Source organism: Schistocerca gregaria, chromosome 2 (genome assembly GCF_023897955.1).
Source record: "Schistocerca gregaria isolate iqSchGreg1 chromosome 2, iqSchGreg1.2, whole genome shotgun sequence".
Lineage (NCBI taxonomy): Eukaryota > Metazoa > Arthropoda > Insecta > Orthoptera > Acrididae > Schistocerca > Schistocerca gregaria.
The window spans coordinates 403125049-403148833 of NC_064921.1; the positions used below are offsets into that span (position 1 = coordinate 403125049).

A 23785-nucleotide genomic window follows, 5' to 3' on the forward strand; every position below is an offset into this window, starting at 1 on the left:
CTTCCCTGATGAGTACAATCTCCGGACTTGTCTCCAATGGAGCACATGTGGGATATGGTGGGACGAGAAGTGACTCGTGTGACTTGTCAAGCTACAATTCTTACAGAACTACGTGGAAAGGTCGAGCAGGCGTGGCATAACGTATCCCAGGACAGCATTCGCCATCTGCACGATCGACTGGCTGGTAAAGTCAGCGCCTGCATTGCCGCCAGTGAGGGCTACACCACGTATTAATATGAGTGTTTCATATGAATCGATACCTGATGCCTCAGAACCGTTTGTGCTGCTTATCGGTAAATGTACTCATTTCATGTACTCCTTGTGCACTGTTTCAACAATAAATCTTGAGTGAATTGGAAATCGCTAAAAGGGTGTATTAGTTTTTCTCTGGAAGTGTAGATACGCTAATGTTCCTCCCACAGATCCTAGGCAAAATGGCTCTCAACAATGTTGAATAAGTAAAAAAAATCTAAAACGTGTTCCAATTTAAAAGTTATTATCATACTCGTCACAGACATGTAAAAGCATATACACTTAAGTGCACAAGATATTGTTAAGCCACTGTAGGCACGCATCATTGATCACATTACTGCAATGAAGATGTGCAGAAGCCAGATTTTAAGTAACTCTCACGTTACTTGATACTAATAAGATATGCATCAGTTGGATCTACCAAGAAAATCCCCAGTGGAATGGAAGGACTATCGCACCAAGAAATATTTTAGGCTGCTGCTAAATTGTTCGTTGTCAGTAGCTAAACTTTCCATGTCTGCTGGTAAGTTATTGAAAATGTATGTTCATGGTTAATTGACACCTTTCTGGGCGAAAGTAAGCGACTTTAAATTTTTATGTAGATTATTCGTATTTCTAGTACTGACTCCAAGAACGGAGTGTTAATCTGAAATGATTTCACTAGTCTCTTAGGTAGCTCCGTACCGCTTTTGAATGGCTCACTCTACGCGCCTCGCCTGGTGTTTACCGACGGTAAATACGCTCGTGGTGAATGCGGATGTGCTCTCACGGTATCAAGGAAGACCCACGGTCACGTCGATAGCATCCATCAACAGAGCGTGGCTAGCTCGCTGTTCTCACCGTGTTCCAGTTATTCGCAGCCTCGGACCGTAACGTGTACAAGCGGCTGATAATAGCTTCCGCTGAGATTGAGCTGAGATTGAGCTTTCTAGACCCGTAGCTAAGCAGGCTCCGCTTCTGCTTGTGATTACGTGTCTTTGTTCCTTTGCCTGAAGTGGTGCGGTAGGTATATCGTACGAGGCGTCGAATGGCTGATCACAATCTGTTTCCCCCAAAAAAACCAGTCAGTACTAATTCCTACTTAACCTCTGCTATATTTACTCACTTGTCGTCTTTCGAGACACGGAGCGAGGTTTCGAAGCGGTTAGCACGGATTCGGGAGGACGACTGTTCAAATCCGCGTCTGGCCATCCAGATTTAAGTTTTCCGAGATTTCCCTGAATCTCTCCAGGCAAATGCCGGGATAGTTCCTTCGAAAGGGCATAGCCGATTTCCTTCCCTATCCCTGAAACATTTCGAGCTTGTGTTCCACTCCCAATGACCTCGATGTCAAAGGGATGTTAAACCCTAATCTTCCTTCCTTCAGCTGCCTGCTCCATGTCAAATTAAATGTTAAGCACCACGTGGCAGCACTTACTGGAACAGTTCTCGTAATCTGGTGTGACGGACAGTAATTTTATTGACTTGTCTTGGTAGTAGACCTTACCTGTAATATAGTCGTGTCTCAAAGATTCATTCCGTCTGAGAAATTCGAGGATTGCCAATAGATTACCAATTTAGTTTTCGCAGTTGATAGTTTTTTGCCAAAATCGTGAGACCTAAAAATTAATCATTGATTTTCCAAGTAACACGAGGTAAGACGAGGTAAAAAGTGTTCTCCAGCGAAGTAATGCGACCTGTGTGACTTGACAACTGCTTGTATCAACAGATTAATGCGTAATCGATCATGACCGAGAAGAACACAATGGTCTAAAAAATCTACAATGGATTTTCTGCACTAAGACTGACAGCAAACACGCGATAATTTTAAAGGAAGTGATTTAGTGAGGTATCTGGAAGCCAAGACAAAAGAAGCAGCGTGATACGCAGTGGTTTTTCAGAGAATTCTGTGCATGATAAGTTCTTTGTGAATCACGATCGATTCAGCACTAATCTGTTGATATGCGTAGTTGACAAGTCACAGAGATCTCAGTACTTCTCTGGAGAACACGTCTTTCCTCGTGTTTCTTGGAAAATCAATCATTAATTTTTATTCTCACGATTTTCTGCAAAAAAACTATCAACTGCAAAAACTTAATTGGTAATCTATTGGCAATCTTCGAACTGCTCAGTCGGAATAAATCTTCGAGACGTAACTTGTGCGGAATGCAGTACAGGAATCAACTTTCGAGAACATGACTTCTCTGTTCGATTAGCGCGTCAGTAATGACATCGTCATCGGTGGTACAGTAAACTCCACTCATCCTGTTTTCTTTTCTATTCCCTTCGAAACTAATCTTCTTTCTCACTTGCAGAGCGCTTCCACTAATCCTTGTAAAGGAGAATATTAGCTCGATTGTGCAACAGGAATGGACTAGGGAACACTGGTGCTCGGTTGTGCACAAGTTACAGTTTTGAACGAATAAATACAAGTTTCACATTCATGTGCAAATGATGCTGATAGTTCACAGCACCACAGCACGCTTAATTGAAATGGTATTCGTTTCAAGCTGACTCTTCGTGTTAAAACATAAGCATACAGGGTGTTTACAAATTAGATATACAAAAGTAACCTTCAATTCTGAAAAGGGTAAATAACTTACAGAAATGTTTGATACAGCACTAAATGCACCATTCTTCAACTTCCTGACGTTCCGGCTAGTTGGTATGTGTGGATGAGTTATCCCAACAGTCATCATGGAAATGAAATTAACGATTGTAACTCTGTCATAAGTTGCATTGAGAAGTATTGTTGTGGTTGGCAGGAGAGCCAACACCGTGTTACTAAAGGAGGCCGAAATGCACACGTTTTAGCTCACGCAGGCTGACGTGAGGTCTGGAACATGACAAGGGAATTAGAATTGAGAAAAACGGACGTAGCTCTGGAATACTTAACTTTAATCCATTAATGACGAACGTCGCTCTTGACGGTACATGATTTACAATATCAATAGAAACTGATCATTGCGCCTTGCTAGGTCGTAGCAAATAACGTAGCTGAAGGCTATGCTAACTATCGTCTCGGCAAATGAGAGCGTATTTTGTCAGTGAACCATCGCTAGCAAAGTCGGCTGTACAACTGGGGCGAGTGCTAGGAAGTCGGAAGTCTCTCTAGACCTGCCGTGTGGCGGCGCTCGGTCTGTAATCACTGATAGTGGCGACACGCGGGTCCGACGTATACTACCGGACCGCGGCCGATTTAAAGGCTACCACCTAGCAAGTGTGGTGTCTGGCGGTGACACCACAAGTGTCTTTTATCTTTTTTTTCTTGAAGGTTCTTGAAGGTGACTAGTTTCAGGCACCTGTATCCATTTTCAAACCACCCATGCCGTAAGCGTTAAAAATACACACGACAGTGCACGCACAGAATCTGCCCCTGCAGTAATTAAAGCGGTATATGGCCGACCTAACAACAGCCATATACCGCTTTGGTAAGGAGCCGCATCGATTCGCTGCTGAACGGCTTACGGAATTGCACGGAGGCTCGGTTGCGGTAACCTTACCACTCGGTGCACTTGCTTACTGAACCGATCGGCAGAGTGACTGAATGGAGGGCTAAAGGTCAGGTTCCGCCAGCTATCTCTAATGCAGCAATTGAACAAGTTCGGCAGTATTACATATGTAATTTGGATAAATCAAAGAGCTGTGGCAGCTTAGAATTGAATATGCCTAGTTTTATGGTGTGGGATGTATTGTCGTATTTAACAAAACCGTGTTCAGTGACGAAGCCACCTTCCGTACCTGAGGTAAAGTGCATCGGCATAGTGTTTGGATAAGGAGTGAGCACAAACCACGTCATGTAATCGAACATGTACAGGACTCGCCTAAGATAAGTGTTTTTGTGCTGTAAGCTGTAACAAGAGTTACGATCCTTTCCTTTTTGCCGAGTCAACTGTAACTGGCATACCGTACCGAGACATTCTTGAACGTTCTCTAATGCCTCAATGACAACAGGATATGGGCACAATTTATTTTCCAGCAAGACGATGCGCCACCAAATTATCATCGTGACGTTGTCGCGTATCTCTGTAGGAAAGTGCCGACTTGGATTGGATGTTGTGGTAAAATACCCTGGCCACCAAGATCACCTGATTTAACCCCAATGACCTTCTCTGTATGGGGTTACCTTAAAGACAGAGTGTTTGCTACCCTGCTTCCGAGAAACATCGACGAGCTGCGACAACGGATAACACAAGCCGTTTCCACCATACATCACGACTTATTACACAGTATTTAAAAGGATACTGATTATTGATGGGACATTTCTCGTCTTACTAAAGGAAGATATACTGCATTCCGTGATGTATGAAACATGTCTGTAAGTTATTTACTTTTTCCACAATTAAAGCTTACTTTTGAACAAATCATTTATAAACACCCTTTATGTTTGAAAATAGTCTGTCTGCAGTATCTTCGAGGGTCAGACAATTCTTTGCTGTGTCTCTTCGACAGTGTGAGGTGTAAATTATGGTGTAATAAGTTGTAATTGCAGCCGAACTTGTCAAGACTCCCTTCTGCACGACTGCTGCAAAAATATAATTCTCTCTGACAGTGAACGAAGACACTTTACTAGGCGTGATTAGCTGGGTCATGTATAATGAATAATGCCTTTGAGGCATCAAGGACGAAAATGTAAAGGTGATGGCGACATGTCTGAATGATTGTTGGAAGCTGAAAATAAAGAGTAACCGTAGATATAACACAAGTGATCTCAGCAGCTTGGAAACTCGTTTACACAATCACAGTCAAACACGATGGGAAAACCAGACACTACTCAGAGCGTGCTAGAGCAACGTAGGTGTAGTGGAGACTGTGCAATGAAAATTGAACAGAATAATATGATCAGCTGTCTCCCTCACGTTGTTTCTATGAAAAGGGCGAGCGTTTGTGTGGCGTAAATACATGCCCACCATACTGCGCAATTCTTGCCGTTAAACGTCAAGAATTATCTGTGATAACCAGCAAACACCCGTTTTTGTAAAGAACAGAACGCCCATGTACAAAACAGCTTCAAAATTGTGATTACGTAAGAGACTGTGTGGTAGTATGCTCTTCGTTTTAAGCAAAAGCAAGTTTTCACGCATCTCTGTGTTCATGACGTCATATCTCCTGAACTGTTTGTCAGACAACGATATAATTTTCCAGGTACATTCAGTGGTATATGTTAATATTTTTTGCAAAATGTTTTGTGAGTAGAGTTATAGGAATGAGGTATAAATTAAAACGTCATGACTGATGCATGAACAGTGACAATGTAAAGCAATGAACCATCTTTTTCGTCATTTCGGAGGAGATGTCAGCGAGAAAAAGTTTAGTGAATATAGGAAAGTATGTGCAAAGTTTGTTGTACGTCACTAACTGCTCTCGTTGTCAAATACTGGGTAATTTCCGTGTTGTGGGTCACGCTGCCTCAAGACATACAGACAGTTCCTAACTGTAATAATTGGCTCACTGTGTTAAACCTTTAATATAAAATTATACCTCTAAATGAGTAGATTACAGCAGCATTTTAAATTTTTAAGTTCTGTCGGTAACTATAAGAAGTACTGAAAATAAATTTTTTGTTACCCACGGAATCTAAGTGCAAAAGTAACTGTGCACCATGAGCCACGAACTAAGTTAGCCAATTAGCAATAGAGATGTGGTTACAAATTCGTCTATCCTAATTACTACTCTCTGAGGACCCTGACTATCAGTGATTGACACTTTAAAAGACATATCATAATGCTTGAACCACACTGGGAGTGTTCAGGTGTCATTTGTTGAACCTATGCATTATTTGAAACTTGGAAGATTTCCTCAGAGACGTTCATTGGTCAGATATTTGTATTTATCGTTTACAGATAGAAATGCTGGACTATGGTAACTATGCTACAAGCAAGTTACAATACATACAGAAAATTCGCAATTATGTTTTAAATTTACACACCGCCATTTGACTGTACTGTTGTTCTTTTGATTACGACCAAGATTTCGGCCTTTTATTCTATTTTCAAGTAACTGAGTTGATGTCATTAACATACATTGCAGAATATCGAGCTCAAAACTGGCCACAAATAAGAAAAATATTCGCGCCCCCCAGATCTTTTTACAAAATGATTGTTTTACATCTGGCATTTCGTGGGGAGCGAACATTTTTCTTAATTTATGGCCAGTTTTGAGCTTGATGTCCTGCAATACATATTCATGATATAAACATAATTACTTGAAAATGGCATAAAGGCAAAATCTGGGTCGTAATTAAATAAACAACAATACAGTCAAATGGCGGTGTGCTCATTTAAAACGCATTGCATGACAGTTACTCAACAACATCAAAATCTGTTCATATTTATGTCTTAAGACATGATTCACCCTATCGCAACAAATCTGCTTGTTTATTATTGTCGGTTCCTCTAAACTAATCTCCTAATTACTATGGGAAATATGGTAACGAATTTATATAAGTGGGTAACTATATAAACTGGACACCCCGAAAATTCCGTGAACAGGTCTAGGTGTTCACGATAGCATGTAAAGTAAAGAATAAATCACTGTACTAGAAACATCAGTATTTCTCTAAAGTACAGAGATACTGAAGCACCTATGGTCTTCTTAAATAGAACGATGTTCCTGTTTAATAGCACTCGAAACATCTGATAAAGAGGATTTGAGTGATATAGCGGTTATTTAGGCTTGCTGTAAAATTTTCAAAAAATTGCTAAGCAATTTCCTCGATTCAAGTAGCAAGCTAGGCTGCAAAACATCGCTGAGGAGGGCTCGTTACGACGCCGGAAACAGTGTGCGGAAGTCACTACCACTGCGTGTGAATTCTAGCGGCTTTGCGTTCGTGGCAGTGCGTAATGCGTGAGAGTTATAGGGAAAGCATACACACAAAGCTTCACCGATTTTGATCGTCTTTTGCAAGATTGCAGTACATACTAAGATATAGCAAATGCTGCTCTACTGTGATGCACTTCAGAAAAATCAAGGCTCAAAATTATATATTTCTGTTGACTATCATACGGGAGCGCCAGTTTAACAGCTAAGTGGCTAAGGTGCCACCAGACTACAAGTGTGTATTCGAGTCACACGATTTTCTTTTTCTTTTTTTTTCTTGGTCTTCCACCAAGCTCACAGCTCCGTCACAATCTCTACTTACGATTCATCTATTCATCTAAGGAAACCGCTTTCCAATCACATCACTGGCTAAAATGACCTGCCTTGTGCAGACGACTTTTCCGAGTTTATGCGAAGCTCACGCAGTGCCTTGGCCAATCGGACTGACGTCGCTTTCGAGGTTGACGCTGTCGAATGGTGTTCAACAGGCTCGTAAAACTTTGAACCTCGATTTCTCATAGAACATTTGAGAAGGGCATAGTACTAGAATAACACTCGTTCTCTCTACTCGTAAGTACGTACTACAAACCCGCGAAAGATGATCAAAATCATTGACACATTGCTTGTATGCTCTCTTGTAATAATGCAGAAAAGCTAGATATTCACTTGTTTTACGGCGAATGTACACGTAATGTGAAAGAAGTTTCCTAAAAGGCAGTTCGCAACACAACAAACGACAGCAATACTATGTAAACAATCGCTCACTAAGATGTGATTAGCAAGAACAGTCATTAATGTAGAATGATTTACGTGCAAGACAATTGAGGTGTGTTGTTCTAGCACACGTTAGAAGGCGTCAAGCCTGTTCGTTTGATTTTGCGATTGAATCTGGAATTAACAACTGAAGCGTTCTCCAGTGCTTTACCAACATGTTTCACCGTTTCAAATACGCCTTCATCGGTAATATTGCATCAAAGTGATATGCTGCTGCGATATCTTGTCTTTCAGATTTATGTTAATGTCTGTAAGAGTCGAGAGACCTATTTTGAAATAGATATTGTTTACTGACGAAGCTCTGCTCACAAACTATTGACATCGGATCCATTTCATTTTAACTGCAAAATCCTCTCGTTTTACTGAAATCCAGTAGTCTATCAGTAAGTCGAAACGAGTTACAGGCTCTAAGAAAACAAACCAATTGTTAAGAAGTACCTTCTCCTTGATCCCTGAGCTGTAGCTGGTCGTCTTCCTTGGACTCAGATCGTTCTCCAACGCCTGTTGTGGTCCGCTCTTGATCCAAGGTATACACCACTCCGTAACCTCACGCGATTCGCCCGATTTCCCTCTCGTACAGATTCCCCGCTAGTACCTTCTTCCCATTGATCATCAATAATTTACAGTCAAACTTAGCTACTATTGGTTCCTTCTTTCCCTTTCTGTCATCAAACAAACATTAGTGCGGCTTAGACCAGTGGCGGTAAATATAGTTATGTCTACTGAGTTTCATGGGACTTCCCCAGCTTTAAGAAGCCATTAGGAAGTCCCTCTTCTCTGTTCTACCGGCCACGGTTTATCTTTCTGACAAAGTGAGTCGAGAGCTTAAGGAAGCCACACAATGCTAACATTTTGCGGAAGGTTAACATATTCCCAAAAACTTGGCGTAATCTTGCTGCTGTGTCATCATAGTTCTCATGTTGCTAATTACAATCAAATGGAGCTGTTATCCAAACACAGTCAGTGCAATTTTTATCCATTACATAAATAACAGTATATGTGCATAATTAATTGTCTAACAGCAGTATCAAAATTATTCATCTTTCTCGAGCTATAACAGTTGCTTACGCTAAAAAATGCAGAAATTCCAGTCAGAAATTACACCGTAATGTATCTCGTTTCTGCAGTAACTGCTACAATAAAAAAAATTGACTTTCTAGGTACGACTGCAAAATTCCGCAATATCCTTCAAAATAGATATGGCTACGAAGCACTGAAGAAACCACTGTAATCATGTGTGTTAACCGTAAAAGTAAGGGGAATGGATAAGATGACCTTACCATGTGAATTACAGAATGGCAAGAGAGTCAGCGCCAGGTCGTAAAATTGTGTAAAGTAAACGTGTCATTACGACAAAACATTTTTTCTGTCGCCAGACGTAAATGTGCTCAACTTATTTGTGTTCGCTGAAGTGGTGACGAAATCGTGGGCATCCCCTTCCCCAGTTGGTGGCACACGAAAAACAGGAGTAAAAATCAAGAGAGAAACTGTGTGACCCAAACTGAGGGAAAACGGTATGCTAGTTTTGTTCTGAAATAAATTGTGGGTGAAGTAAAAACTGACATCTGTATCAAATGTTGTGAAACCTCTTTAGGAAAGACCTGTTCACACTTAGATGTAGAAAACCTACTGATATACAACACTAAACGCAACACTATCCAAGATAAAATCAATTTTTTTAAAATAAAGAGCCTTTATCAGGCTGAAATATTGATATTTATTACCCCAACCCGCTCCACTATTTTTTTACGGTATCTTCAGCCAGCGTCCGGAATTTTACAAGTTTTTAAAATTTCGTTCACATTTATTATAGGCTTGAAGCCGTTCTAGTCTTTCTTAGCTGTACGCGAAGGTGTCTGTGATTATATGAAAAAAAGCTCTATTACAACCATCAGCTACACACATGCAACTCGATTCTTCACCGATTTCGGTTACTCCAATCATCATCACTGAAAGAAAAGGAGTACATCAGAAGGACCAAAAGTGCAAAGTACTGATACACGACTTATTCAAATACCAATTACAACGATTGTGAATGGAAGGGGGATCACTGCTGTCAGCTGCAGCGGGTCAGTAAGCGGAATCAGCATCGTCGGGTGAAAATGTGTACCGAATCGGAATTCGAACCCGAGATCTACTGGATTACGAGGCAAGTGCGGTAACCACTGCACCACCCGCGACACAGCGCTATCGCAACCGCACTGACTATAACGGTACGCCTCACGGCCGAGCGCCAGCTTTCCGCAGTCCCTGTCCATTATACTTCTGTTTGCTACTCAGAGATTTCCACAGGAGCTCAGACGTCATTCGTGCATTCGCACTGAAGAAAGTGGATCCATTGCTCAGCTATGCTTTTCAGTTATATGAATGCGTGGTGTCTGTTTTTTCGAAAGAACAGACAACAGCCAGATGACGCAGCTGTGAAGCACTTTACGTGAAAGTAAGGGGGTACACATTTTCGCTCGACGCCACTGATTCTGCTTAAGGTCCCGCTGCAGCTCACAACAGTGATCCCCTCCCATTCACATAAAGTGTTTCACAGCTGCGGGATCTGGGTGTTGTCTGTTCTTTCGAAGAAACAGACACCACGCATTCATATAATTACAATGATGTCTCACAGTGGCACGTCAAGTAAAGTAGCCAAAGCCATAAATCACACAGACAGGCTGCGTAGACTTTACACAACCTGTCTCTGTGATATATGAGCGCTATGCATTTTTGATCCATCGGATGTACTGCTTTTCTTCTAGTGATGGCGGTTGTAAAAACCTGAAGTGGTAAAGAATAATGCTACATGTGTACAGGTTAAAGGCTACAAAGATGCATTTCTTCAAATATTTCGCAGCTGTAGTAAGTTACCTACACAAAGTAATATTTGCAGCTAATTTTAAATTGTTCCAGTCGGTCGCGATGGCCGAACGTTTCTAAGCGCTTCAGTCCGGACCCGGGGACTGCTACGGTCGCAGGTTCGAATCCTGCCTCGGGCATTGATGTGTGTGATGTCCTTAGGTTAATTAGGTTTAAGTAGTTCTAAGTTGTAGGGAACTGATGACCTCAGATGTTAAGTCCCATAGTGCTCAGAGCCATCTGAACCATTTAAAACGTTCCTCCGTCTCGGCTTTGGATAAGTACTGGTTTCTCACCTGTGGCCATGGACAGAAACAACGCATTCTTGCTGCGTGAGACATATCGCACGACGTATCTCTAGGAAGATTAATTGCGAAACATTCATGGGTAGGGTGCACTGCTTCACATGGTTAAACGTCACTATTCCAAATTCAAGAATTAGTGCCTTATCTGGATTCAGCAAGATTTCGAGGTCTGGCCACTGGACTCGAAAACATACATCACTAACAAACAGTACACTGCTTCCAGGCAGTTTCTAGCAAACTACAAAGGCCATCTCCACAGAGACAAAACGGAAAAACAGGTCAAGATCGGTAGGTAAAAAGTCGCACATAGACGCCACCCTAAAAGTTTCTACGGAAACAAATGTACATTATGATTTCAATAGAAGACAGCAACGTAGCAAAAGCATCTGCAGTCAGCAACCCAGAAGAGTGGATATCTGCAAAACAGAGCGAGAAACTACCCATACACGCCGCATGCCACAAGTTTGGAAGGGCTTACCACTCCTGCGGAAGTATCCACTCGTCCAAGTGTCTCTGCAACAACCTCAAACTCCGACGCTACGACTCGGTAGGAAAATCCTGTGTTGTGTATTTATTCGGATGTGTCGCAACAGACAAGAATGGCCCACGCAGGAAACTGGAGATCAAGGGGAGGCAGATCCTGTGAAGTGTTCTAGGACCTATAAGAAAGACGCCTGCAGACCCTGGAACGACGACGAGCTGTACGAACACCAGGAGGATATCGTCATGCACGTAAGGTAAAGGTGCCTAGCCTTGAGCCACTTGTGTTCACAAAGAGTGACCAGCAGGATCCTCACAGCGACAGGTAGAGGGATCGCCTCCAACAACAAGTGGATCGTATCAGTAAAGTCGGGTCTGAAACAAAGAGAGATCCCACTGGAGATAACACAAAAGCGACTGTGTTTCCAGCAAGTAATCTGGCAGAGTTTCCGCTGTGTCCCCTACCAGTAAGAAGACTACAGGGTCCAAGTGGATAAATGAGAGAAAGATAGCTGACAGCCAGAAAATGGAGGAGTACTAGAAGAAGAAGAGAATAACGTTTTCACCGAAGAGCGAATATGAGCCCTGTGGTCCCCAGTAGCGCGAAACAAAGAAGAAGAAGAAGAACAAGAAAAAAAATGACTTCAGTTACACCTCGCCATCACATTTATCGAACATCGCCTACAGCCGGCTAAAAGCTCTACGCCTCTTCCTCTCAAAAACGAATACGCCTACTAAACTTCAACAGTCGCCTAGAGGTATGCAAAGTTGATTCCCATTATTGTGCACAGGAACACACTTTCGAATTTTTGTAGGCTTTCCGTATTGGAAAGGTAATTTTGTTGATCATAAAGGGCCACTAACTCCTACCTTCAGAAATCTTCACTTTAAATCGTTAGCTTCACCCAAAGAGAACTCGACTTACCATCTACTCCTGTGTAGGCCGCAGGTGGGTAGTTGTCAGGATGATGGTCGTCGGTAACACATGAAAACAGCATCAACAAACGTCTTACTCGCTATCCAACTAGAATAATCGTAGCGCTGCTTCGCGGCGACCGTGCCCCCTCTGGTAAGTGGTGAAGACAACAAGCCGAGGACCAGTGATGCCAGCAGGCGGCCAGAGGCCTGGTGAGACGTGAGCGACCGGAGGAATGCTGACGACTGGAGTCCGCACCGGGACACGTGGACCAGCACGTGCCAGCAGCATGGAGGTCCACTGTAATTCTTTCAGGGGATGTCAGCCCTCAGAAGTGGAACTCGCTCTTGCGAGTGAAGGAATGCGGCGCGAGGATGCCCGCACTAGTGTAGGAGAGCGAGTGGCTGCACTGCCGTGGTGTCAAACAGCTGCTCTCCAAGGCAGAAGTCCGCCGGAATGAGAAGGAAGGTGTCTCATCAGTGGGAACGCGCCAAGTCCGAGGAGATGGACTCAGAGACTGCAGTCAGACCGATGGCGGTGAAGGCTCAAACTCGTGATGACTGCTTGCAGAACCGTATAGCCTCCACACCGGACATAGCCCTCTCTTTTGGTTGGTGCTGCCACATTGGAGCCCCTCTGGCTAGAAATGTTAGATAGTTATAATGCTTAGGTGCTCATTTGTTGTGGTGATGTACCACTTCTAACCATGTACAATGTAAGAAGTCAGTCGCTAGAAGGGATGCAAACCAACCAGCCAGTCCCGCAGTAGCAGCCCTGCCCTCTTGCTTTGGCATAGGTATAGCAATGCTTAGCCCAGCTCCGCTCTCTGTACGTAAACAGTCGAGTTGCTGCTATTTTCATAGCAGCGTCCAGATAAATTGTGGCTGCGCTACACTTGCAAGGACTGCCAGAGACCTCCGAGATGTCGTTAACTCCAAGCAGCTCCATGAAACTGTTTTATCGGTCAGGCGATAAAAGGCGTGCCAGCAGACTATCGAATATTGTGTAATAGCATTTAGATGAAATTGGCACTGCCGCTGGGACACTGCCAGCACACAGAAAGATATGTAGACTGATGAGCGGCGATAAGCCATCTCCATGCTGCGGTGGTGGACGTAGAGCTCCGGACAATGAGATACTTCCGGGTTTTTGTCATCTGCACTGTCCGTCAAGACGGGAAAATTTCCATGTCTACAGATGATAAAAAGTTACTTCTCGTTCTCAACGTTACGTCAACATGCGATGTAATAGGCTGATGTGGAAGCAAAATCGAAAAGTATTATCCTTTTGTGGTTTCGTGACAGCCACTTTGTATCAAGGCAAGATACGAAATACGAGCATCCTTGGCCGACACGCTCAGACAGCTGGAGTTAGACTGCCAGGCAGTGCGGATATCACAAGTAGTGATAAACCTTGTTACATAGGAGTGCCTAGATGTTGAGAATCCACATCTTTTGCAATCAGAGTGAAACACTAAGGCGCCACATTTTTTTCGAACTGCCCCTAAGAGATACATAACAAATCTGAGGAGATGTCTGTTAGCTGCTCGTGTATCTGTTGTTGTAGTTGTTGTTGTGGTCTTCAGTCCTGAGACTGGTTTGATGCAGTTCTCCATGCTACCCTATCCTGTGCAAGCTTCTTCATCTCCCAGTACCTACTGCAACCTACATCCTTCTGAATCTGCTTAGTGTATTCATCTCTTGGTCTCCCTCTACGATTTTTACCCTCCACGCTGCCCTCCAGTACTAAATTGGTGATCCCTTGATGCCTCAGAACATGTCCTACCTACCGATCCCTTCTTCTAGTCAAGTTGTGCCACAAACTTATCTTCTCCTCAATCCTATTCAATACCTCCTCGTTAGTTATGTGATCTACCCATTTAATCTTCAGCATTCTTCTGTAGCCCCACATTTCGAAAGCTTCTATTCTCCTCTTGTCCAAACTATTTATTGTCCATGTTTTACTTCCATACATGGCTACAATCCATACAAATACTTTCAGAAATGACTTCCTGACATGTACATCTATACTCGATGTTAACAAATTTCTCTTCTTCACAAACGCTTTCCTTGCCATTCCCAGTCTACATTTTATATCCTCTCTACTTCGACCATCAACAGTTATTTTGCTCCCCAAATAGCAAAACTCCTTTACAACTTTAAGTGTCTCATTTCCTAATCTAATTCCCTCAGCATCACCAGACTTAATTTGACTACATTCCATTATCCTCGTTTTGCTTTTGTTGATGTTCATCCTATACCCTCCTTTCAAGACACTGTCCATTCCGTTCAACTGCTCTTCCAAGTCCTTTGCTGTCTCTGATAGAATTGCAATGTCATCGCCGAACCTCAAAGTTTTTATTTCTTCTCCATGGATTTTAGTACCTGCTCCGAATTTTTCTTTTGTTTCCTTTACTGCTTGCTCAATATACAGATTGAATAACATCGGGGAGAGGCTACAACCCTGTCTCACTCCTTTCGCAACCACTGCTTCCCTTTCATGCCCCTCGACTCTTAAAACTGCCATCTGGTTTCTGTACAAATTGTAAATAGCCTTTCGCTCCCTGTATTTTATCCCTGTCACCTTTAGAATTTGAAAGAGAGTATTCCAGTCAACACTGTCAAAAGCTTTCTCTGAGTCTACAAATGCTAGAAGCGTAGGTTTGCCTTTCCTTAATCTTTCTTCTAAGATAAGTCGTAAGGTCAGTATTGCCTCACGTGTTCCAGTATTTCTACGGAATCCAAACTGATCTTCCCCGAGGTCGGCTTCTACTAGTTTTTCCATTCGTCTGTAAAGAATTCGTGTTAGTATTTTGCAGCTGTGGCTCATTAGACCGACTGTTCGGTAATTTTCACATTTGTAAACACCTGCTTTCTTTGGGATTGGAATTATTATGTTCTTCTTGAAGTCTGAGGGTATTTAGCCTGTTTCATACACCTTGCTCACCACATGGTAGAGTTTTGTCAGGACTGGCTCTCCCAAGGCCGTCAGTAGTTCTAATGGAATGTTGTCTACTCCTGGGGCCTTGTTTCGACTCAGGTCTTTCATTGATCTGTCAAACTCTTCACTCTATATCGTATCTCCCATTTCATCTTCATCTACATCCTCTTCCATTTCCATAATATTGTCCTCAAGAACATCACCCTTGTATAGACCCTCTATATACTACTTCCCCCTTTCTGCTTTCCCTTCTTTGCTTAGAACTGGGTTTCCATCTGAGCTCTTGATATTGATACAAGTGGTTCTCTTTTCTCCAAAGGTCTCTTTAATTTTCCTGTAGGCTGTATCTATCTTACCCCGAGTGAGATAAGCCTCTACATCCTTATATTTGTCCTCTAGCCACCTCTGCTTAGCCATTTTGCACTTCCTGTCCATCTCATTTTTGAGACGTTTGTATTCCGTTTTGCCTGCTTCATTTACTGCATTTTTATATTTTCTCCTTTCATCAATTAAATTTATAATTTCTTCTGTTACCCAAGGATTTCTACTAGCCCTCGTCTTTTTACCTACTTGATCCTCCGCTACCTTCACTACTTCATCCCTCAAAGCTACCCATTCTTCTTCTACTGTATTTCTTTCCCCCATTTCTGTCAATTGTTCCCTTATGGTCTCCCTGAAACTCTGTACAACCTCTGCTTCTTTCAGTTTATCCAGGTCCCATCTCCTTAAGTTCCACCTTTTTGCGGTTGCTTCAGTTTTAATCTACAGGTCATAACCAATAGATTGTGGTCAGAGTCCACATCTGCCACTGGAAATGTCTTACAATTTAAAACCTGGTTCCTAAATCTCTGTCTTACCATTATATAATCTATCTGAAACCTGTCAGTATCTCCAGGCTTCTTCCATGTATACAACCTTCTTTCATGATTCTTAAACCAAGTGTTAGCTATGATTAAGTTGTGCTCTGTGCAAAATTCTACCAGGCGGCTTCCTCTTTCATTTCTCTCCCCCAATCCATATTCACCTACTACGTTTCCTTCTCTCCCTTTTCCTACAACCGAATTCCTGTCACCCATGAATATTAAATTTTCGTCACCCTTCACTATCTGAATAATTTCTTTTATTTCATCATACATTTCTTCAATTTCTTCGTCATCTGCATTTGGCATATAAACTTGTATTACTGTAGTAGGTGTGGGCTTTGTATCTATCTTGGCCACAATAATGCGTTCACTATGCTGTTTGTAGTAGCTTACCCGCACTCCTATTTTCCTATTCATTATTAAACCTACTTCTGCATTACCCCTATTTGATTTTGTGTTTATAACCCTGTAGTCACCTGACCAAAAGTCTTGTTCCTCCTGCCACCGAACTTCACTAATTCCGACTATATCTAACTTTAACCTATCCATTTCCCTTTTTAAATTTTCTAACCTACCTGCCCGATTGAGTGATCTGACATTCCACGCTCCGATCCGTAGAACACCAGTTTTCTTTCTCCTGATAACGACATCCTCTTGAGTAGTCCCCGCCCGGAGATCCGAATGGGGGACTATCTTACCTCCCGAATATTTTACCCAAAGAGGACGCCATCGTCATTTAATCATACAGTGAAGCTGTAATTTTATTCATCGTACTTAGATACACGAGTAAAGCTGCAGTAAAGCTTTACTCTGTTGAAAATTAACGTACTTAAATTTTATTTTGTGTGCATACAGTGGTCTGCTAAGCCGAATGACGAAAGTAAGTTTCGCCTGATGAGTCACTGCCAAGTAGCATAGCTACTTGGACCATACACAGAAAGAACTGCTATAATTCGTGGGTTGTCCAGAAAGTGAATTACTATTGGTCGCTAAATGGAAACCATAGTGATAATCGGAAACATTTTATTTGCAACTGTAAGCTACACTTTCCAGGTACTTCTCTACACAGTCGCCGCTCCGACTTAGACATTTGTCGGAGCCTTATACCAAATTTCCAACACCATCGTCATAGAAGGCAGCTGCCTGTACTTTCCGATAATTCTCTACAAAGGTCTATAGCACGTAGCCTGCGCCCAAGTGTTGTCTTCGTATCCAGCGTTTCATGTGAACAGAGATGATACTCAGGGCGAGCCAATTAGGGCTGTGTAGTGGGTGATAGAACACTTCCCATCGAAAAGGCTGCAGGAGCGTCTTCACTACCCCTGCAGAGTGAGGCTGAGAATTGCCATGAAGGAGGAAGTGCGTGGCAGTTGCGTTAGGTGGGTTGCATTCATTAAGGCGAAGCAGACCCTCCTACTTGGCGGGAGACATCGTTGTTCTAGTCACCTTCACTCGCTCACAATGCGCTCATAACTGAAAAGAGCGTCTTGATGCAATCGACGGTCATACTAGAGACACTACTCAACACATCTATGCAAAGCTTCATCGGGTTTTCCCTGTTGTGTCCATTTCGTGACCGATCGGAACTTACTTTCTGGACAGCCCTCGTATATTAGACTTTACAGAAGGTGGGACATGATTCTTATTGTGATATGTGATCACCTTAGACGGCAATTCACGCTTTGCAATGTGCTTCCATATTGCCAAAAAAGTTGGTAATGATTCCTTGTGGTAGGGTGTTCCATTGTTCCACCAGCGCGGTTAACAGCAGCTGGACAGTTTTTGGTGCTTATGGATCTGCTGCAATAAGTCTCCGCCAACATATATGACACGTATTTGATGTAGTTTAAGTTCGGGGGACGGGAAGGCCAGCCCACTCGCCGAATATCCTCTCATTCCAAGAGCACCATCACCTGTGCTGTTCGATTGTCATCCATACGAATGAAGTTAGGGCCGAAGGCATCCCTGAAATGACGCACGTGGAAAGGGGTACAGTGTCACAATAACGTTGACCATTAAGCGTACTGTGTTCAAAGATATGGATGTCAATATGCCCATGGAACATTACGCCTCCCCACATCATAACAACTGGATCACCAAAACTATCATGTTCGATAATGTTCTTGAGTGCATTATGTGTTCCCTCCTTTCGTCTATGAGGTTATGGCCAGGATCACTACTCACACTGAATCTCCTCTCATCTAAGCCAACTTGCTCCTAGTTAGTCCAATCCGTTATACTCTTGGCGCCATTGCAAAACTGTGCAGCCCTGTTAAATAGGGTTGCAACTGCACACATTATCTGACATGAGTGCGTTCTTGCCTGGTGAAAAATGTACCGGTCATCTGCTGCTGTAGTTGACAGCGGCACGGCGAGTATGTAAGATGGTCTCTTTGCCCAGTGAGCAGTCCGTTATGTTCCGTGATATCCAGATTTCTGTGAACTTCATTCATCTCCACCGAATAGTTAATGTGTTATGATTCTTTATCTATCTAGTCCTCAAGTTTTTCAGAGCAGCGTTTTTATTGGTCATGAGAATGTAGAAACAAATTGCAAACCTGCTATTGACCATGTGAGAGATACACATGTTATCAAGAAGTGACGCCCCACAGTTCTTAGGTATCTGAAAAATGTCATATCACCACCGTCAGCTGCTAGTAAAACACTTCTCTTATAGGACTAGTTTCAGTCGTCTGACCATCATCAGGTTCCTATATAACAAACCAAATAATGCATAAGTAACGTTACAGGCTTAAACTGTCATGAATCTGTTAACTGATGCGAATGTTAACTGCAGCACACGCGTCTTGGAATGTCACATATTCAATAAAAATATTCACACCATCATCTTAGGTGAAATATAAAACCGCTATCGTCAGGTAATAAAACAATGAATAATACACTGAAAATGAAAGTGTACCATAAGAGTGATGTGTCTCATTACGGAAACGATACACCATAAAGAAGTCAATGTTTCACATTTGTACAGAGTTAGCTGTTATCCATCTTCCCCATGAACCATGGACCTTGCCGTTGGTGAGGAGGCTTGCGTGCCTCAGCGATGCAGAAACAATGAGGGACCGGGACCAACGCCAAGGCTTTTCAGATACCGACCCCGACCATTCCAGTCGACAACGCTCGACCAGATACTGATGGGGAGGGGTCATAGTATAAAAGTGTAACCACAACGGAGGGGTATCTGTTGAGAGGCCAGACAAATGTGTGGTTCCTGAAGAGGGGAAGCAGCCTTTTCAGTAGTTGCAGGGGCACAGGCTGGTTGATTGACTGACCTGGCCTTGCAACATTAAGCAAAACGGCGTTGCTGTGCTGGTACTGCGAACGGCTGAAAGCAAGAGGAAACTACGGCCGTAATTTTTCCCGACGGCATGCAGCTTTACTGCGTGGATAAATGATGATGTCGTCCACAAGGGTAAAATATTCCGGAGGTAAAATAGCCCCCATTCGGATCTCCAGGCGGGGACTACTAAGAGGAAGTCGTTATCAGGAAAAAGAAAACTGGTGTTCTACGGATCGGAAGGCGGAATGTCTGATGCCTTAACCGGGCAGGTAGACTAGAAACTTTAAAACTGGAAATGGATAGGTTAAAGTTAGATATAGTGGGAATTAGTGAAGTTCGGTGGAAGGAGGAACAAGACTTTTGGTTAGGTGAATACAGGATTGTAAACACAAAATCAAATAGGGGTAATGCAGGAGTAGGTTTAATAATGAATAAAAAAAATAGGAGTGCGGGTAAGCTACTACATACACTCCTGGAAATGGAAAAAAGAACACATTGACACCGGTGTGTCAGACCCACCATACTTGCTCCGGACACTGCGAGAGGGCTGTACAAGCAATGATCACACGCACGGCACAGCGGACACACCAGGAACCGCGGTGTTGGCCGTCGAATGGCGCTAGCTGCGCAGCATTTGTGCACCGCCGCCGTCAGTGTCAGCCAGTTTGCCGTGGCATACGGAGCTCCATCGCAGTCTTTAACACTGGTAGCATGCCGCGACAGCGTGGACGTGAACCGTATGTGCAGTTGACGGACTTTGAGCGAGGGCGTATAGTGGGCATGCGGGAGGCCGGGTGGACATACCGTCCAATTGCTCAACACGTGGGGCGTGAGGTCTCCACGGTACATCGATGTTGTCGCCAGTGGTCGGCGGAAGGTGCACGTTCCCGTCGACCTGGGATCGGACCGCAGCGACGCACGGATGCACGCCAAGACCGTAGGATCCTACGCAGTGCCGTAGGGGACCGCACCGCCACTTCCCAGCAAATTAGGGACACTGTTGCTCCTGGGGTATCGGCGAGGACCATTCGCAATCGTCTCCATGAAGCTGGGCTACGGTCCCGCACACCGTTAGGCCGTCTTCCGCTCACGCCCCAACCTCGTGCAGCCCGCCTCGAGTGGTGTCGCGACAGGCGTGAATGGAGGGACGAATGGAGACGTGTCGTCTTCAGCTATGAGAGTCGCTTCTGCCTTGGTGCCAATGATGGTGGTATGCGTGTTTGGCGTCGTGCAGGTGAGCGCCACAATCAGGACTGCGTACGACCGAGGCACACAGGGCCAACACCCGGCATCATGGTGTGGGGAGCGATCTCCTACACTGGCCGTACACCTCTGGTGATCGTCGAGGGGACACTGAATAGTGCACGGTACATCCAAACCGCCATCGAACCCATCGTTCTACCATTCCTAGACCGGCAAGGGAACTTGCTGTTCCAACAGGACAATGCACGTCCGCATGTATCCCGTGCCACCCAACATGCTCTAGAAGGTGTAAGTCAACTACCCTGGCCAGCAAGATCTCCGGATCTGTTCCCCATTGAGCATGTTTGGGACTGGATGAAGCGTCGTCTCACGCGGTCTTCATGTCCAGCACGAACGCTGGTCCAACTGAGGCGCCAGGTGGAAATGGCATGGCAAGCCGTTCCACAGGACTACATCTAGCATCTCTACGATCGTCTCCATGGGAGAATAGCAGCCTGCATTGCTGCGAAAGGGGGATATACACTGTACTAGTGCCGACATTGTGCATGCTCTGTTGCCTGTGTCTATGTGCCTGTGGTTCTGTCAGTGTGATCATGTGATGTATCTGACCCCAGGAATGTGTCAATAAAGTTTCCCCTTCCTGGGACAATGAATTCACGGTGTTCTTATTTCAATTTCCAGGAGTGTACTTCATAGTGAACGCATTATTGTGGCCAAGATAGACACGAATCCCACGCCTACTACAGTAGTACAAGTTTATATGCCAACTAGCTCTGCAGATGATGAAGAAATTGAAGAAATGTATGATAAGTTAAAAGAAATTATTCAGGTAATGAAGGGACACGAAAATTTAATAGTCATGGGTGACTGGAATTGAGTACAAATTGGACTGTGAAAAAATTGGGACTTTGTACGGGTGCTGATGACAACGCAGTTGTGCGCCCCACAAACCGAACATAATAATCGTCATCATCAACCTTCTGCCAACAGACATCAAAACACGACAAGCCTCGGGCACTCAGACAGTTCCAAACCAGCAATTAGTTCAGTTCAGTGCCTACAGCCCACTCGGTACAGTACTCTGAAGACTACCTTCCGACTTTGCAAACAGAACTAGGACAATTAAAAGAGTATCTGCAATATTTCTTCCGTTTTTTATTGACTGTCAAGAGACAGAAAAGTTATTAAGATACCACTGTGTTAGGTTTAGGTCATCAAGTGCCACACGTCAAATTGTACAAAGTTAAGTACTACTTTGTAACATACTCTTAATAAATGTTATTTCTTATATCCTACTGCGTTGCCACACGTGTGTTATAGTGTTATGCTGTCAAACAAGTGTTAGCAACTGCGCAATCAGCTACCTTCAAGGAATTACAGCAGGGAAACGCTTTTCTGCTACATTAGTTGATTGGGCTGAATTTATAGTACCATTCACTTACTACATTCACAACAAGACCCTTGTGGTTAACCCGTATTTCATCGAGTGGTTAATCAGGCATGATAGGACTTCCAAATTACTGTTTATTGGGTGGTGCTCCATGGCAGAGGGAAGGTTCTGCACTAATCTTGAACGTAAGTAGGCGTGCTGATGAGTGCTGGGCATTTCGCAATGAGTAATATCAAGATGTTAATGTGAACGTGGAAGATGTTCACATCAGTACTGGAGAAAGTCCAAGATGACTATGTGAATGACGATATCCTTATCAACTAAGGAGGTGATCTCCTGTAGTGCAGTTAACCCTGCCCAGTACTGAAAATTTGTAATTCAGAAACTCCTTGTACTTTTAAACGCAGAATGTAGTGACTGCAGTGAACATCAAGTTTGTTGTTGCGTGTGAAATATTTTGTCGTTGCCTGAAATATATTCCTCTGTTTTGGATAACAGTAAAAAGCAAGAGCCATTATTAGTGTCATAGTTAAAAGTGTTATCTAGAGAAACAGATATTAGGAACTTGCCTGCGCTTTTGATAGCTCAAAAATATTAATAAGAATCATGCTACGTTGCATCTGGCAGTTTGTGTTTGGGATTAAGGTTTATTTTCTGCCACTACGTTGTACTTACGTAGTTGCTGTTTTTCATTCTGATTACCATTATATCCATCCAACATTGTATGACTGCGAGCATGTGAATGAATGCCCGCAAATTAATGTAATCTGTGTCTTGCGCTGATTGCTATCTTTCTTTCGTTGAGATATCGCTGCGTCGTGAGCATATCTGCGCTGTGAAAGAGCGTTCCAAATAGTCTCCTGGAAATGGAAAAAAGAACACATTGACACCGGTGTGTCAGACCCACCATACTTGCTCCGGACACTGCGAGAGGGCTGTACAAGCAATGATCACACGCACGGCACAGCGGACACACCAGGAACCGCGGTGTTGGCCGTCGAATGGCGCTAGCTGCGCAGCATTTGTGCACCGCCGCCGTCAGTGTCAGCCAGTTTGCCGTGGCATACGGAGCTCCATCGCAGTCTTTAACACTGGTAGCATGCCGCGACAGCGTGGACGTGAACCGTATGTGCAGTTGACGGACTTTGAGCGAGGGCGTATAGTCGGCATGCGGGAGGCCGGGTGGACGTACCGCCGAATTGCTCAACACGTGGGGCGTGAGGTCTCCACAGTACATCGATCTTGTCGCCAGTGGTCGGCGGAAGGTTCACGTGCCCGTCGACCTGGGATCGGACCGCAGCGACGCACGGATGCACGCCAAGACCGTAGGATCCTACGCAGTGCCGTAGGGGACCGCACCGCCACTTCCCAGCAAATTAGGGACACTGTTGCTCCTGGGGTATCGGCGAGGACCATTCGCAATCGTCTCCATGAAGCTGGGCTACGGTCCCGCACACCGTTAGGCCGTCTTCCGCTCACGCCCCAACCTCGTGCAGCCCGCCTCGAGTGGTGTCGCGACAGGCGTGAATGGAGGGACGAATGGAGACGTGTCGTCTTCAGCGATGAGAGTCGCTACTGCCTTGGTGCCAATGATGGTGGTATGCGTGTTTGGCGCCGTGCAGGTGAGCGCCACAATCAGGACTGCATACGACCGAGGCACACAGGGCCAACACCCGGCATCATGGTGTGGGGAGCGATCTCCTACACTGGCCGTACACC

General features: G+C 44.0%; 1 protein-coding gene across 3 annotated transcripts in view; it reads right to left on the reverse strand.

Annotated features, from left to right (window-relative positions):
* LOC126322655 (inositol polyphosphate multikinase-like) overlaps positions 1–23785 on the reverse strand; it is a 347524-nt gene that overhangs the window by 87879 nt on the left and 235860 nt on the right. The window contains exon 1 of one of the 3 annotated variants that reach the window (XM_049994520.1): positions 8263–8364. The exons of the other annotated variants lie outside the window; for them this stretch is intronic. The gene's annotated coding sequence lies outside the window, so the exon portion shown is untranslated. Of the gene's footprint in view, positions 1–8262; positions 8365–23785 lie in introns of those variants that run through there. 3 annotated transcript variants of the gene reach the window in all.